This window comes from Stenella coeruleoalba, assembly GCF_951394435.1.
Source record: "Stenella coeruleoalba genome assembly, chromosome: 3".
Lineage (NCBI taxonomy): Eukaryota > Metazoa > Chordata > Mammalia > Artiodactyla > Delphinidae > Stenella > Stenella coeruleoalba.
The window spans coordinates 150,231,537-150,250,149 of record NC_137148.1 but is presented as its reverse complement, the minus strand read 5'-3'; positions in this window follow the sequence as shown (position 1 = coordinate 150,250,149).

The window sequence follows — 18,613 nt, the reverse complement described above, 5'->3', positions numbered from 1 at the left end:
AATGGCAAGTGGAGGGGAACAGGAGCTGGCTCAAGGCCCCACAACTGGTCTCCTAACCTCTAGTTTGGGGTTCACAATCTCTTTTTCCTCAATCACATTCCGGCTCATGTCTTGCCCATAACATAAGTATGAGCTCCCCTGTCTGATTCTACCCCATCCCAGCTCCAAAGTGTAGGGTCTTCCCTTCCAAACTCAGCACAGAGGACACTTCTTCCCCAGCGGGTCCTCAGATTCAACTCGACATAGGGGTCAACACCTACTAAGCTGTTAGTGACATTCCTCTTAAGTTCTATTTCCTAGCAGAGTCAGGGAGTTTCTCTGGATTTCCAGAATGTTTAATAACATAGCTGGGCAAGCAAGGACAGTGGGGACCATTGGCATTTTGCAATTCTCTGAGCTAAAAGACAGGACGCTGTCTGTCTCAATCTATTTCAGAGTTTCTGACAAGGATGCAGAGGAAAAGCTCAGTTCCAGGGTGAACGGTGGGTGTCACCCTGGCCCCGACCACAAGGCTGTCCTTATTAGTAGAGCACTGATTCTGGTCCCAGGACCTCAGACACTGCTGAACTCCCCTGTATGAAGGCTATTCATAGACCCTGAGAAGTCTCAGCTTGCAAGCAGCCAGCCAAGGCCTGCTCGTTCCCTTCCTGCACGGGCTGCAACTTCCTTCTGGGGCCAGCGTTCCAGATTGCAACTTGCACTCTTCCTCTTGCTGTCTTTCCTTTGGTGATGAACAGTCTTCTAGTGCTCGTCGGATTCTGTTCACCATTCACTGAGCACTTCTCAGACTTTTGGTTGGGGGCAGGGTGGGGTCTCTGCCCTCCCTCACAGACCTTATGGTCCTGTGGGGAAGACAGAAAATAAGCAAAGAGTTACCATAAAGCAAATAAATAATACAAGTAAATACCATGCACCGAAATAGCTACACTGCGTGGTGAGGTACCACGATAAAGGAGCATGTGATGGGGAGGATTGAAAACACGGAAGTAACATAGATGTTGCCATCCAAACAGCGCACTGTGATGCAGCTGTTAAAGACGGTGTCGCTGGCCCACATGACCGGCATGGAAAGGTGCTGAAGATAGGCTGTTGTCAAAGGCCCCCGTCCAAAGACCACCAGGAGTACACCTGTAATCAACAGGTAGCTTTGTTTGTCTTGCAGCAGCAAGGAGTATCACCCAGAGGAACCACAAGGCGGGGGGTGGATTGACAAGGTTTCTTAGAGACTTTGGCCTTGGAGGATTCTAAAGTAGGATTAAGGAAGCATGTGCTGGATCGGATGTGGTCAGGGAGAAAGGGCAGTTTGGTCATTGGGTATCTCAAAGCACTTCATCTTGGAGGAGGCAGTAAAAAGGCAGGAATCATTCACATTCGTCAAATCAGTTATTTTTGTGGCTCTGAATGGCTTTTTCTCTGCCGTGTTCAAAACACAGACGCAGCGTGGCCCAGTCTCAGCCCCACATCATTGGGACTAAATTTGTATTCTGCGAGCACTGAGTACCATTTATATTCAGATGGGAACATCAGGGTCTGGCTGACAGCAGAGCCATTTTTTACTTTCTCATTGATAAAAGAAAAAAACGGATTTCTAAATTTGGAAAAGTACACACACACACACACACACACACACACACGTATATAAGTATAATGTGTTTGTATGACAGAAATAAATAAATGATTTATTAATAGTGCTTTTTTTTTGTAGTTGACAGGCCTTTGTGGTATTTTTAAGGTCTGGAAATTTCACATAAAAATAAGACATTCTGGCTTCTACTGAATAAAAATGGGAAGATTTGCAACGATGAGCTTAACCGAATTTCTTTTCTAAAACAAATTATATCAAGGTCTTTTGAAAAGGAAGGTACTGGAACCCCCAAGCCCTGGTCTCTGATATTTAAAATTAGGGAATTTCATTGGGATGTTCCTGATCTGAATCTGCTAGTCATCCCCAGAGAAGAGTTCATCAGTAAGGAACTAGGAAAGTCTGGGTTTATGGGAGGAGCAGAGCTCATATGGCTGAAAACCCCTCTGGACCCAACTACTTTCTGAAGCTTGGAATGGTGCTTCAGAAAGAAGAGCTGAGAGTAGGATGTTCCCCAGGGGAGCTGAAATTTGGTGCCAAGCAGAGGCACATCTGCGGCATCAACAGGGAGGGTCAGAGCAGTCAGGGTGAGCTGCTAGGGTAGATGTGGCCACAGGACTGTGAAAGACCAGTGTTCAACAGCGACACCTTGTGGAAAAACGGAAGAAGCAGCATTGGTGGATGATTTCATACTCCCTCTTCTCTCCGTGAGGTTTAGAAGCAGGACTGCACTCCACATTTGGACTAAGAGAGACTTCAGAGTTCTTGGACAACTCAAAGAGTTGAGTTCCTGGACAGCTCAAAGGCCTCTAAGGTCAATCTGGTGTTCACGTGCATAGTGGAAAAATAAAAGAGAGAGGCTTTAATCCGGTAAATAGTACCAGGCATAATAGTAGAAAAGGATGCTTCAGAAGGTCAGGCAGCCTCCAGTAAGCAGACCCCATGACGTCACTAAGTGGATAGCTGGGACCTCAGGCCTTGCATCCTGTTCTCCTGCCCAGCAAGTGGACAGTCCACCTAAGTTCTGTGACAAGCGCTCAGCTGACTTTTCTCTGGTGTGGTCAGTCCTGGCCTCTTTCTCAAATGAGAAGGCCCTACACGACTGGGCCTCACCTTCCTCTCTGACTCTTCATCTGATAGCACTCGGCCTCTTCCTCACTCTGCTCCAGCCACACTGGCTGTTTCATGAACACACTGTGCTCATTCTACCTCAGGGCCTTTGTACTTGCTGCTTTCTTGGTCTGATCACTTTATATGACTGGACACCTCTCATCATTCAGGCTCCCCCTGACCACTCTGTCTCAATGAATATTAGCTCTCCTTTCCCATCACTCTGTATCCCATTAGCCTGTTTTATTTTCTTCACGGTGTATGTCACTCTCTGAAATGGACCTATTTACCCATGTTTTTGCTCATTTATTTCACTGTTTGCTCTTTTTTTCAGTGGAATCCAGGTCCGTGTTTGTCTGGCTCGTTCCTCGACGAATTGCCAGTGTGTAGAAAAATGCCTGGCACATATGAAGAGTTCCATACCTGTTTATTGAATAAATGGTGACTACTTTTAGCCTTTCACTGGAGACCAGTTCACAGTCACCTGATTCTGATTGACCTATGGTAGGACGCATGGCAGCCGTGCTGTGCTGGATGAAGCCCTGAACTTGGAGTTCGCTCCACCTTTGCCATTTTTTTATCTGAATGCTTTGAGGCTTTTTTTCTCTTCTCTAAAAAGTGTGTCATGAGTTAACCGTACAGGCTATGAACTCACTTTTAGGGGAAGGGTAAGTCAATGTTTGGTGTGTTTGTGAAATCTGAAGGGGGTGGAGAACATGAGTTAGCAGTTTCCAGAAGCAGACAGAGAGAAAGCCGAAAAAACTCATTTTTCAAAAACCCCCAAGGGCCAAGCACCTGACTGGCCCCACCTTCCTTGAAGCCTGAGGCCGGCTTCATGCCAGTGGACACCTTGGGGAATGGTGGGAGGGCCCAGCACTGATGGTCCCCCAGGAGCAGACGTGGGGACGGTGCCACGTGTGAGCAGAGCTGAGTGAGGTGGGGAGTTCCCAGGGGCAGGACACCCCGGGTGGTGGGGAGGGAGGCTGTGGATGTTCAGAAGACGTAGAGTCCCTGTGGTCTCCCAAATTTCACTTACTATCTGTCCTGGAAGCCTGGTTTATCTCCCCGGGCAGAATTAGCTGCCCCTTCTCCAGTTCTCCCGCTGAAAATGGCCCACACATCTGTGAATGCCATCATCTGGTTGTATTGATTTTTTAAAAATTAATTAATTATATTTTTAGCTGCATTGGGTCTTCGTTGCTGCACGTGGGCTTTCTCTTGCGGCGAGCGGGGGCTACTCTTTGTTGCAGTGCGCCGGCTTCTCATTGCGGTGGCTTCTCGTTGTGGAGCACAGGCTCTAGGCACATGGGCTTCAGTAGTTGTGGCACGTGGACTCAGTAGTTGTGGCACATGGGCTTCAGTAGTTGTGGCACGTGGGCTTCGGTAGTTGTGGCTCACGGGCTCTAGAGCACAGGCTCCATAGCTGTGGCGCACTGGAGTAGTCGCTCTGCGGCATGTGGGATCTTCCCGGACCAGGGCTCGAATCCGTGTCCCCTGCATTGGCAGGTGGATTCTTAACCACTGCGCCACCAGGGAAGCCCAGTATTGATATTTTTATTAATGTGTTTTCCTCTGTTCTAAACTCTAAACTCCTTGGAATTAAGGAAACATGAGTTTGCAACTTTTGTTCAAAGGCAGTATCAGGCAGGACTCCCTCTCCAGTGTTCCCACTGAAAATGCCCACACGTTGTTGACAGCAATTATCGGGTCGATTGGCGTAGTTTATTCACATGGATGCCCCTCTGTTGGCACGGGTCATAAATCTTCATCTTGTATGTCCAGCTCTCAGCACATAGAATGGACACTCAGCAACGTTTGCTGAATGATAAAAGAAGAATCCAGATGGCCTGGTGGTGTTCCCATCATTCTATGGATGGACACACAATCATCGCTCCGCCTGTGAAATTTAGATTAGAAGGACTTACAGCCAGGATGGGGTTTTGCCTCTTTCAAAAAACTTATTTTCTTTCTTTTGGACAGTAAGAGTCAACAGAAGGATGACATGGGAAGAGGATCATCTCTTGAGTTCTTACCTTCACATCCTCACAACGCTTTCTCTGATTGACAGAGGGACCCACGAAAGCTCATAGCAGGATTTGAACCCAGGTTCAGGGAGGGCAGAGCCAGACATTGTTGAAGCATTAGGCTACCTGAGGGGCAATAATGAAACCCCTCTGATTCAGTGACAGCAGGCTCGAATGGTCTGCTATCCTCCAATCCATGTGGGGAGAAAGTTGTTCAAGCCCTTGGCTAGGAACCTAGCAGAGCCAAGATTCCTGCAAGGGACGTCGATTGGCGGGGTGGGAGGAGGGCGCTGTTTGGGCGCCTGGTGGGAAACTGCTGGGCACAGGTTGTTCTGCAGAAGGGCACAGTTTATGGAGGCCTCTAATAACCAGCTAATGAGTGATGTGGCTGCCAGGGCCCCAGACTAACAGGCAACAGGCCTCCCTGTGACCTTACCCACTAATCTTATCTGCAGCAGGAGGGCACCAGCCACACACCGGCACTCCCTCTGGGATACATGCAAAAGGCAGTCTTAGGGGGCCCGGTACAGCAAGAATACACCACCACCACCCCAGTCCAGTTGCTGTCTGTGCTGTCCTTGATGAGCAAATGGCCCGTCATCTCCCAGTGGCAATCCACAGCCAGTGTCTGTGATGACAGCACGTCCGCCTTGCTCTCCCTGGCCTCCAGGTCCCCTGGCTTCGCTGCAGCCTTTCCTCTCATCCCTGGAGAGGTCCCTGAAGCTCAAATCAAATCTGTTCCGTCTCCTATTAGAGCCACTCCAAGGCCTTTCAGCCTTTTGCTAGCATCTCCTTCCTGGACCCGTGTTCTTCCGCTCTTCCCCAAACCTGACAGGTGAGAACTTTTGACAATGTCATGGGCTGAATTCCTTGTCATTGTGAATATTCAAGCCGAGGCTGGTAGGGGTCTCTCTTTGTGACTCTGGGGCCTGTAGTTCTAGGATCCCCCCTATTTCTGATAAGCCCTGAAGAAGGAACAGTGTGGGCCCTGGTGTTGGCCCACCTCTCTTTGGAAGCAGTGCAGTAGTGGGCAAACCGTTCATCGATCTCCCTGGACCTCCCTCTTCTCATCTGTACAATGGGATGTTGACACCCACCTCACAGGATTGTTGTGAGGATGAAGCAAGTGGAGGTTTGTAAAACCCCTCACGCTGTGCCCAGCATACTCATGGCAGTTGTTGTGGGCCCCAGGTAGGTCTGCCACCTGTGCAGGAGCCCTGGCCATGGTCCTGAACTGAAGAACTCAAGGGTGGACAGGAAGACCATTGCCCACTGGGAGGGCAACTCGAGTGTCTGCTTATCTCTCGCTTATTTCTATATTTCTTAAATGTGGGTTTCGTGTTCCCCAAACATGAACGGCAAGTGCAAATGTCCTGGGGCAGGAATGAGCATGAGGAGTTCCCGGAAGAAAGAAGGCCATGTAGTGGGAAAGCAGTGAGAGAGAGAACAGGAAGAGAGGTGGGCAGGAGAGCTGCCATGCTTTGCACTGATGCTGCTACTGCAAAGCCCCTCCTCACACATCTCCCACCTCCCCAACCTCAGAAGAGACTGCTTGGCTCTGAATTCCTTCTGTATCTCTCTCACGAGCATGTCTAACTCCACAGGATGAAGCATGGCTTGTCTAAGCTGATCATGTGATCTGGTAATCTACTCCTGTGTAACAAGTTACCCCAAACATTACCAGTTTGAAACAACAAATCATCTTATATCTCACATGGTTTCTGTGGGTTCAGGAATTTAGGAAAGCCTCGGCCGGCTTGTTCTGGAAGTTGCAGTCACATGTGGCTGGAGCACTTGGGGCTGGCCAGGCATCTCTCTCTCTTCACATAGGCCCTCTCCATGTGGAATCTCTGTGATGGCTAATTGGGCCTCCTCACAATATGGCAGCCTCAAGATAAGACTGATATGACAGCTAAGGATTCCAGCACATGTGCTCCGGTGAACTGGGTAGAAAATGAATCTCCTTTTATGACCTAGCCTCCGAAGTCACATGGTGTCATTTATGCCACATTTTATTGGTCAAGAAGTTCCTAGGGTTGGCTCAAGTTTAAGGGGACCCCACCTCTTGATGAGAAGAGTGACAAAAATATGCAGATATCCTTGAAAGCTGCCACATCACGTCATCTCTACTCTCTTCTGCCACTGATTGTTTTAGGATTGTTTATGTGATCTATTTCTGGCCAATGAGACATACAGGAAAGTCTACTGGAAGTTTCTGGGGAATTCTTTTTTCCTGCGTAATAAGAGAGGATAAGCTCTTTATGCCATCTCCCTTCCTTCCTTCTTAGGATACAGTTGTGATGCTTGGAATTGTGGCAGTTGTACTGTTAGCATGAGGGAAGATACTGCTAATAGAACGATAGGGATAGATTGGGAAATTAGGAAGCATGTGGGTCCTTGATGACATGGTTGAGCTATTACCTCTACCTTGGAATCATTTATGATCAGATTTCTTGAAATGTGAAAGTAATAAACCCCCACTGTAGAAGCACTTTCTGCTTCTTGCCCCCAAACGCATCCCTTGCTGGCTAGTGTGGTGATGAAACGCACAGGCTTTGAAACGAGAACTTTCTCTGCTTAAAGTCTACCTCTTCTTTTAGCCACTGCGTGACCTTGGGCAAACCACTTCACCTCTCTGAGCCTCTGTTTCCTTACTGAGCAATGAAGGGAAGAACTCTGACTACCTCACTGAGATGTCGGGAGGATTTCCGAGATCATGTATGTAACACACAATGTAGAATCTGACACAAAGTCCGTGCTCAGTAAACTGCAGCTAAGGATGTGCAGTGATTTTAAACCCAAGTGGCAGGAGCTATGACCTTCATTACCCCCACAATTCTGCGAGGTGGGTGTTTACATCTCTGTTTTTGAGAGACGGAAAATGAGGGTCAGGAAGGTGAAGTGGTTTGCCATAAGTCACGTGGCTGGCTGGTCGGCAGGGTTTCCAGGTCTGACTAAGTCTGTCTGATCCTTCTCTAGTTGGGTGTGTCATAATGACTCTTACTAAACCTTTGTCTCCCTAGAGAACCAGCCTGTCGAGATGCTCTCTGGGACCTGTAGCTTCTCCACGATTCATGTTTCCCAGCGTCATCCTCTCTCAACTATCCACTCCTGTGAATTCTACCTCCCAAAGCTGCCTTCTCTCCTCCCCCAAGGCCAACCTCCCATCGCTGGGGTCACTGCAGTGTCCTATGACTGGTCTTCCCATGTCCTATTGTGGTCCCTCAAGTCCAGGGGACTCTTTTCAAAACACAATCAGCGGGCTTCCCTGGTGGCGCAGTGGTTGAGAGTCCGCCTGCCGATGCAGGGGACACGGGTGTGTGCCCCGGTCCGGGAAGATCCCACATGCCGCGAAGCGTCTGGGCCCGTGAGCCATGGCCGCTGAGCCTGCGCGTCCAGAGCCTGTGCTCCGCAACGGGAGAGGCCACAGCAGTGAGAGGCCCGCGTACCGCAAACAAAACAAAACAAAACACAATCAGCTTACACCCATCCAGTGAATCTCATCACTCCTGGAGGAAAGTGCAAATTCCCCACGAGGCCTGCCAGGCCTGCACCCCTGCTGAGCTCTGAGGACACCCCCCACTGCCGTCAAATCCTCGCCCCTGCTGCCCTGCTCAGAAACCCTTCCCCAGGCACCCACCTCCTTCAGGTTTCACTTGCACCGGCTCCTCCCGTCTCTGCCTCCTGTCCCGTAGCGTTACACCACAGAACTCTTCAGTGTGTGACTCTACCTTCGATTTCTGAGTAGTTTCAAGCCTCACCTGAGCTGTGAGCCCCATGTGGGCAGCGAGGCAGTGCGGACTAGTGGGTTGGGAGGACGGGCTCTGGACTCAGACCAAGTTCACATCCTGGTTTGCTACTCTTTGTGGTCCGTCCCATGGGCAAGTTTTGCAGCTTCTTTCTGCCTTATTTTCCTAGTCTGAGAAAGGGGGTGAGGGGCGGACCCATCTCACTGGGTTGCTCTGAAAATTAAATGAAGCAAATCCGTGTAATCTTATTAGAGCAGAGCCTGGGTCCTGGGCAGTGCTCAATAAAGACGAGGAACTTCTTTCTCTTGTTCTGTCGGCTGCACAATCCTTCCCCTCCCGGCCGACGTGGAGAGCCCCCAGGAAATGCTCAGTAAGAACCTGCTGCTTGAGGAGCAAATGGCTCCTCTCTCTTGCTCCCGTCAGAGTCCTGGGAAGTGGGAGCCTGGATTATTGTCCCTGTTTTGCCAAGAAGGAAACAGAGGCACGGAGTGGGCGAGCAGGCTGTCTCGGGCATACGGCAAGTCAAGAGGTGGACACAGGGGTCATGCTCAAGACTCTTGGCTTCCAGATTTCTATCCACCATCCATTCAGGGGATGGAAGAGGCCCTGGAGAAAGCCGGCTGGGTGGTCGGCAGCAGAGCACAAGGGACTCGGCCTGTCTCCTCCTCCACACGTCAAAGCTGGAGCTTCGATGCTTACCAAGATGTCCCTTCCCTCCAGTCCTTGCTGGGCGCAGAGCCAGCTGAATGATTAGGAGGCCTCTAGCAGATGTCCCTGGGGACACAGAGGCCAGGCAGGGGGAGAGTACAGGCCCCAGGTCAGGAAGCATACCACAGCTGAGAGCCGGATCCCTGCCATTATCTGAGCACCCACTGTGTGCCCAGCCCTGTGCTGAGGGTACTTGCCTAGCCTGTGCACCAGCCACCCCTCCTACGTGGAGTGGGCTTCTAAAATACAGATCTAACCTCATCTCTCCTCTGCCCACAACCCTTTCAGGGCTCCCACCACCCCGAGCCCTTGGCCTGGCATTCAAGGCTCTTGCCCTTACTTGCATGTCTCTGAAACTTTCTCATTTATTCATCCACTGGTTTCTTGCCTGTCTCCCTCCTGCCCACTTTAAGCTCTGCCTCTTGGTCGCTGTTGCACCTGTAGCGTCTCGCACAGCGCCTGGAGTCTTTTGGTGCTCAGTGGATAGCCCTTAAATGGAGGAACAAATGAAGGAATGAAGGAATGATCTGGCCCCAGCTACCTTTCCACCCACATCTCCTAACAGTATCCTCACCCTGTCCTCGTCCTTGATTTTATGTTCCAACAATACAGAGCCCTTTGCAGTTCCCGGACGTTGGCCTTTCATACCTCTATGTCTTTGCACATATCATTTTCTGCCTGCAATACCCTCCTTTTTTAGCTTCCTGACTCCTATCTATTCATCAGGGCTCAGCCCTTTCTTGAGCTTTTCTTGCCCTGTCTCCAGCTTCCATGTTCCTCCCTCTTATTCTTCCATGGCCTCTTTCATACTGTTTGGGAAGTAATGATACCCTGGCCCACGAGCTCCTTAAAGACGCCATGTCTGATTCATCTCCTTAACCCCAGAACCTAGCCAGGTCCTCGGACATGGCATACACTTAGGAAACACGTGCTGAAAGATGAATTAATTTAATCCTCACACACCCTAGGAGTTGGGGATCGTTTGTGTTTGGGAGATATGCCTACCACTGGTCATGAGCAAAATCTGTTTGATCCCAGGCGTGGAGCTGGGCGGTCCATATCTTAGGTCATGGAATCCAATAGACCTGGGTGTATTGTGACACAGGGACACAGGAACAGGTCTCCATTTTTCCACTTGTAAAATGGGGATAACAATAGGATCTCCTTCACAGCGATGTTGAGAGATTTCACTGAGACAGTATGTCTGCTGCAATTTTTGCTGTCATCGTTATCTTGAATCCACTTCTCCCACTCCATTCTGCTAACCAACTTGGTTACAGATACACGGACTAAACTTTGCCAGAAAATAGAAAGAGACAGCACTGGAAGATTGTTCTGGACCATTGACTGCCAAGGTAAAAGTCAGTGACATTTGAGCTAAGCTCTGTCTCTGGCTTTGACTTGAGGGCTGGGAAATTAGGATCTCTGATCCCGGGATGGGGTTGGGCATGGGCAGTTGGGAGAAGTAACTGCAGGGCTTATCTCCGCCTACAATGAACAGCCCCAGCGGCCAGACCACCAGGACCTGTCCTATCCTGGCAGCCAGTAAGCAAGGAGGCTGCGCTGTGAGACAGCACAAATGGGACCCACCTCGCTTATCAAAACCAAAGGGCTCACCAAGCCACACAGAGGCCCTTGGTGGAATCCGGAAACTGATAAGCCATCACCTGCTCCGTGGCTGGAGTTTTCACATACATGAGCTTTCTTGATTTTCCCCACCTCTCAGTGAGTCAAAGAGCCTGTGGAGAGATTTGGGCTCTTGCCAAACAGCTCATAGACAGCCCCCAGCAATCCCTGCAGGTATGTGGGAGCCATGTAAAGACTGTGGGCCAGTAGCTTGTGAATGGAAGTGAGGCCGGTCACTTCTGGGCCAAGACAACTGAGAGCCAGTGTACCTCGTCCACCCCTTCTATTCCCTCTGCCCTGGTGACCCTGGAGACCACGTGCTCTAGATGATGTAGTTATAGGACAGAACAGTGCTGTGAGTGAGGGCATGAGTGAGGGAGAACCTCTGTTATGTGAGGATGCATTTGTTACTGCAGCAAATCCTAGCCAAATCCTGACCAACGGAGAATTATTTTTCTCTTTTCCAAATGAGGAAAGGTAACCTTCTGGACTTGAAGTGACTTGGTCAAGGTCACCCAACTGAGGAATGGCAAAGCTGGGAATGTGCTGCTGGCAAATGGAGGTAAGTCTTTTTAGGACTCATTTCAAGCCAGAATTCTAGGCTCCTCTTGAAGGCTAGGCAAACTCAGGGTCTGAGGTAGGGATGAGCTATGAAAGTACAGCAAGAGTTCTTGGGCAGTGGTTGGGTGAGATGGGGAATCTGGGCAGATCTAGGAGATGATATAAGCAGGTGAGGGTTCCCAGTCTCATCTGAGGAAGTCGGGTTCAGGCCTGAAGTTCAGGATCCAGGTCAGAAGGAGATTTAGGGAAGGTCTGTGGGTACCTAAAGGTGAGCAGAATGAGTCCATATATGGTTGAAAGATGAGCTCAGCCCCTGCAGAGGTCATTTCCAGGGGCAAGATGTCTCCCAGGTTGAGAACAATAAGTGCAGAGACTGGGAATTCAATCAAAGCTTTGGGGAGGGAGAGAAAGGGGGCTTCCCAAGGGAGATGTTGTATAATAAAGAATATACCTGGTTTTCAGCCTGGCATGGAGCTCTAAAAACCTTTAGAATTTCCTGAGGGATAGGAGTGTCTCAGTTGTGCTAGTGAGGAGACCCACGGTGGAGCCCTAGATGGCTTCAGGATGGGGCTGGTCACTGGAAAGACCAACCCTGTGATTAGAAGGTTGGAACTTTGGGCCAGCTTGACTTCCAGGGAGGGGAGGGGGTTGGAGACTGAGTTCAGTTATGCGACCAGTGATTTACTCCATCATGCCTACCTAAAAACTCTGATACCATGGCATGGTGGAGCTTCCTGGTTGGTGAACACATTGATGTGCCAGGAGGGTGAGAAGCTCTGCGTCCCTCTCTTCAGACCTCATCCTATGTGTCTCTTCTGGCTGGTGCCGATCTGTATCTTTTAAAATAAAACTGTAATCCTAAGTATAGCACTTTCAGTGAGTTCTGTGAATCATTCTAAAGAATTATCAAGTCTGTGGGAGCCATGGGAACCTGGAAATTTATAGTCAGCCGGTCAGAAGTGTGGGTGGCTCCTGAGACTGGTGGCTGGCATCTCAAATGGAGACAGTCTCGTGGAGGAGCTCTTAGACTTTTATGGGGTATGATGCTAGCTCCAGGGTATCCAGCTGGCCTCAGAGAATTGGTGTCAGCATATAAATGGGGCCACGAGTATTAGTTCAACTGGAGGAAGGGTTTGAACAGAAAGGCTGTGTGCAAGAAGCCCAGAAAAAGGGATTCAGTGTGTCAGCCTACCCACCCAGAGATGCCAGCATCCACTCCTTTTGGTGGGTCTTCCTTGCCTTGGAGATGGAAAAGACTTATGCTGAAAAAGCCCAGCCGCTGGGACCAACCAATCTCTCTTTGTTTTTGTTTTTTTGATGAGATGATCCTCACAATTATCATCATCAACATCATCACGTTATCATTATCACCTCATCATCATTCTTATCCCTTCATCTTCACTATCACCATTACCATCACCATCAACGACATCGTCACCAACACAGGGCATGGATTAACTCAACTGATGGATGTAAAGTGGGAGTTGGCCAATTTTTTCTGCCAAAAAAATTTGCAGGTAATAGATGTTCTCAGGTTTGTGAGCCCTAGAGTCTCTGTCACAGCTTCTCAACTGCTTTTGTAGGGCACAAGTAGCAATAGACAATATGTATTTACAAAACCAGGCAGGATGCTGATTTGGCCTGTGGACCACGGTTTGCTGACTTCTGATGAAAAGCGCCTAGCCAGGGCCAGGCACACACAGCGCTGTGTATGGCTTTCATGGTCCCTAGGAACTTGTGCCTTGTGGGTCTGTTCTACCATAACAGAATTTTGTGGATCCTAGAAATGTCTTTTTTTTAATACGAACATTTTTTATCATGATTTTAAAATAAATTAAATGATTTTCATGGGGCACTAAAAGTATTGTGGGCCCTACGTGCTGTGCCCACGTGCCTGATGGACGGGTCCGCACTTGGCGCACTATTACTAACATTGATTGTGTGCTTACCATGTGGGAGCCTCTGCTGAATGCTCGCCATACATCCCATGGCAGCCGAAGACATAGAAATTTTAATTATCCCCATTTCATAGATGAAGAACCTGGGGGCAGGAAAAGTGAAATGATTTCTCTGATAAATGCCAGGGAGGGTCCACCAGGATCTAACGCCCACTTGGCCTCACTGCAAAGCCTGAGCTCATAGTTACCTCCAAGTAGCAGCTGTCCTGCCCCCTTGTCTAATTCCAGGCTGTGATGGACTAAATGTTTGTGCTTCCCCACCACCCCAAATTCATATGTTGAAGCCTTAGCCCCCAGCGTGGCTGTATTTGGAGATGGGAACTCTAAGGAAGTAATGAAGGTTAAATGAGGTCATAAAGGAGGGGGCCTGATCTGATAAAATTAGTTTCCTCATAAGAAGAGACATCAGAGAGCTTCTCCTCTCTCTCTCCCCCACACCCTTTCTCTATCGCACAGAAAATGTCGTGTGAGCACACAGTGAGGTAGTGGCTGTTTGCAAGCCAGGAAGAAAGGTCTCACCAGAACCTGACCATGCTGGTTCCTTGATCTTGGATCAAGCCTCCAGAACCATGAGAAAATAAATTTGGGTGGTTTAAGCCACCCACTCTCTGATACCTTCTTACTGAACCTCAAGACAACAAAGACACAGTCCCAATCAGCAAAGGAAAGGGGGTGGGAAGGGGAATCTCATTTCTTGAGTGTCTGCTGTCTGCCAAGGGCTGACCCATCCATCAGGCACATAGGCACAGAGTCTATGGCCCACAGTACTTTTAGTGTCTATAAAAATAGTTTATTTTAAAATCATAAGAAAAAGATTTGCATTAAAAAACAGAAATTTCTATTATAGTGGAAGAGACCCACAAAGGCAAAAGTTCCTTGGGCCCGGGCTTCCCTGGTGGCGCAGTGGTTGACAGTCTGCCTGCCGATGCAGGGGACACGGGTTCGTGCCCCGGTCCGGGAAGATCCCACATGCTGTGGAGCGGCTGGGCCCGTGAGCCATGGCCGCTGAGCCTGCGCGTCCGGAGCCTGTGCTCCGCAAAGGGAGAGGCCACAGCAGTGAGAAGCCTGCGTACTGCAAAAAAAAAAAAAAAAAAAAAAAAAAAAAAAGTTCCTTGGGCCCATGAAAGTCACACACAGCTCTGTATGTGCTCAGCCTTGGCTAGGCACTTTGTATCAGCAAACGATGGCCCGTGGGCCAATCAGCCTGCTGCCTGTTTTTGTAAATACGTGTTGCCTATGGCTACTACCAAAGCAGTTGAGAAGCTGTGACAGAGACTGTACGGCCCACAAAACTGAGAACATTTATTACCTGGCCCTTTGCAGAAAAAATTGGCTAACTCCTGCTTTATGTCCATCAGTTGAGAATCCATGTCCCGTGAGGCTCAGGATTTTATGCTAACTTTTCTAGGTAAGGAAACCGAGGCTCAGTGTGTCAAAATGACTTGCTGAAGATGCCACAGACTTGCAGTGAGCAGTCTCTGACTTCACAGAAAGCCCATGTGCTTTCTACTACAACAGTCACCAGCTGGGGTGTTCGATCTGCTTCCATCCTGCAATCTCCTTCTCTTCCCCCTGCATGTACAAAATGAATCTGCAACATTTAAGCAACACTTGTTACCACAATTAGTTTCGATTCAACCAGTGTTTTCTGTGCCAAGCCTTTTCTGTGCGTGGTACCATCCATATAAAGATGCGCATGACATAGTCTTTAGAGGACAGTGTCTGGCAGTGACTACAGTGTGAGTGTGAGTGAGCTAGAGTGACCCTGGGCAAGGGATTTCCCCACTCTGAGCCTCCGTTTGGCGGTGCAGTTGTTAAGAGCGGGGCCCTGCTCCTACACTGTTGGTGGGAATGTAAATTGGTGCAGTTACTATGGAGAACACTATGGAGGTCCCTTAAAAAACTAAAAATAGAGTTACCATATGATCCAGCAATCCCACTCCTAGGCATATATTTGGAAAAGACAAAAACTCTTATTCGAAAAGACACATAAACCCCAATGTTCATAGTATCACTATTTACAATAGCCAAGATATGGGAGAAACCTAAGTATCTAACAACAGATGAATGGATAAAGATGATGTGAGATACACACACACACACACACACACACACACACACACACACACACATACACACAATGGAATACTACTCAGCCATAAAAAAGAACGAAATTTTGCCAACTGCAGTAACATGGATGGACCTAAAGATTATCATACTAAGTAAAATAAGTCAAAGACAAATATCATATGATATCACTTATATGTGGAATCTAAAAAAATGATACAAATGAACTTACAAAACAGAAATAGACTCATAAACATAGGAAACAAACTTAGTTACCAAAGGGGAAATTGGGGGGAGGGATACATTAGGAGTTTGGGATTAATAGACACAACAGATATATAAAATAGATAAATGGCAAGGACCTACTGTATAGCACAGGAAACTACATTTGATATCTTAAAGTAACCTATAATGGAAAAGAATCTGAAAAAGAATAGATATATGAATAGATATATGTAACCAAATCACTTTGCTGTACACCTGAAACTAACACAACATTGTAAAACAGCTATACTTTAATTAAAAAAAAAAAAAAAAAGAGTGGGATTCTGGAGGCAACAGATGTGAGTGTGAACCCTAACCAGTAGCTAAATCTCTTTGCCTATGTCCTCCTCTAGAAATTGGGGCTCTAATAGCTCTTACCTCATATGGTTGCTGTGAGAAGCAAAAAAGTTAAACATGTAAACGCCTTAGGACAGTGTCTGGCCCAGAGTGAAAGCCTGATGATTATTAGCTATATTGTTGTTGTTGTTATTGTTATTAATATTATTATTATTATTATTATGCACCAGGACCACTCAGATTACTGGGCGTGGTGAAAAAGCCTCACACTGGGGTCGACTTGCTATGTGACCTTAGATCAGTCGCTTTTTCTCTCCAGACCTCAGTTTCCCCACCTGCTCTCCAAGGTTCCACCCAGCATTAATTTTCCCCTTTTCTGGAGCTTTCTCATGGCTCTCTTCCCTCTAAGCCTTTTCTCCTTCAGGGCCCGCCCAGGGTGGTGCTCACCCCTGGCTCCACTGCCCAAGTTGTGAAGGTCACCCTTGCCTGCCCTTTGAAGGCTCAGATAGGGAGTTCCCGGGAAAGGTCAGAATGCAGGGCCAGAGCCTATCAGAGCCCGGAGAGGTAAACAGGGAAGGAAATGAGAAGAACAACTGATTGCTTACTTAGCTCCTAGGTGTGTCTGTTTGCCCAGAGTATTAAGACAGGCCTAAAGGGAGAAAACAGAGCTCCTGGGAGATGAATTCTTCACTTGACACAAAAGGTGACCCCAGAAGGGCAAGGGTGTCACATCTCACAGGTGTACAGCACACTACAGTTTACACAGCACATTTGGGGCCACGAGGCGTCCTTCTTCTTGTAACTTCCTCCAAGATATTACTCCTCAGTTGGAACAAAATCCAAACCCTGCTCCCTGGCTTCCTGCCCTCAGCACCTTCCTCCTGCCTTCCCAACCCCTCGCTCACCACCCTCCAGCCACGCTGGCCTCCTGGCTGTTTTTCTGAGAAACCAAGTTTATTCCCATCACTTTTGCTGTTATTTCTGCCTGGAATGTTCTCTGCTGTTCCTTTAATGTCTGGCTCCTTTCTAATTCTCAGCTGGAACGTCACTTTTTCTGGGAGACCTGATTTCTCTGGCTGCCCTTAAAAGCAGCCTTTCCCAGAAACCCTTGGGCTTGTCTTTTGGGGCACTTTTACTCTGGGAGTCTCCTATTTGCTTACGTGTTTATTGTCTGTGAGCTCTGTGAAGCCAGAGGCCTTGTCCATCTTGTCCCTGCCGCATCCACAGGCCAGGGCAGTGCCTGGAGCCCAGAATGTTCTCACTGATACCTGCTGAAGGACTGAACGAGTGACATTCACAGACATCTTAGCCCTGGACCTTTCATTTTCTGTAAGAGGAGGATGAAGACCTGGGAGAAGAAATGATACTGAGAGCATTTCTGAGGGGGCTGGTAGCATCACTCAGGCTCTGGGCCAGGCTGCTGAGAGGTTGAGGAAAGAGTACAGGCTTTGGAAAACATACGTGGGTTTGAAGCCTTGCTCTATGGCTTACTAGTTGTGTGACCTTGGGCAAGTGACTCAACCTCTCTGAGCCTCTTCTTCTTTATCTATAAAATTGTTCCCTGAGCAGCATTCTGCAAAATGAATCTGATGAGTGAGTGTAAGTGCTTTGTGTGCTGCTGGGAGTGTGGGGACACTCTTCTTGTTTGTCCCTTGCCCTGTGCTGCCTTCCAAGGCCTGGATCAAAAGGGTGTTAGGTACAGCAGACCCCACACCTGCCTAAAAAACAACTTACAGCTCCACCGGGGGGCGGGAGGGACCAACCCTCCACCCACCCCTTGGGAACACATTTGGGTCTTCTTGGAGTTTGCAGGACTGTGGTCTTTAAGAAAATATAGAAAACTCTGGGCTGCTTTCATTCATTCATTCATTCATTCACTCACATATTTATACTTCTAATTGTGGTTAAAATACACATAACATAAAATTTAACATCTTTTAAAGTGTACAGTTCAGTGGTATTAAGTGCATTCACATTGTTGTGCTACCATCACCACCATCCAGCCACAGAACTGTTTTACCTTGAAAAACTGAAATTCTGTACCCGTTCAACAATAACTCCCCATTTCTCCCTTCTCCAGCCCCTGGAAACCACCATTCTACTTTCTGTCTTTAGGAATTTGACTACTCCACCTCATATAAGTGGATTCGCACAGTATTTGTCTTTTTGTAACTGGTTTATTTCAATTAGTGTAATGTTTTCAAGTTCCTTCCATGTTGTAGCATATGTCAGAATTTCTTCTAAGACTGAATTCCATTGTATGTATACACCACATTTTGCTTATCCATCCATCCATCAGTGGGCATTTGAGTTTCTTCTACCTTTTGGCTACTGGAAATATTGCTGCTGTGATTTTTGGCTGTACAAATATCTCTTTGTTCCTGCTTTCAGTTCCTGTGGGGATATACTCAGAAGTGAAATTGCTAGATCATATGGTAATTCTATTTTAATGTTTTAAGGAACCCCCACACTGTTTTCCACAGCATCTGTACCATCTGACACTCCCAGCAACAGTTTCAATTTCTCCACATCTTTGCTAATACTTGTTATTTATTTTTATAGTAGTCATCCTAATGGATGTGAAGTGGTGTCTCATTGTGGATTTGATTTGCATTTCCCTAATGATTAGTGATGGGCATATTTTCATGTGCTTTTTGGCCATTTGTG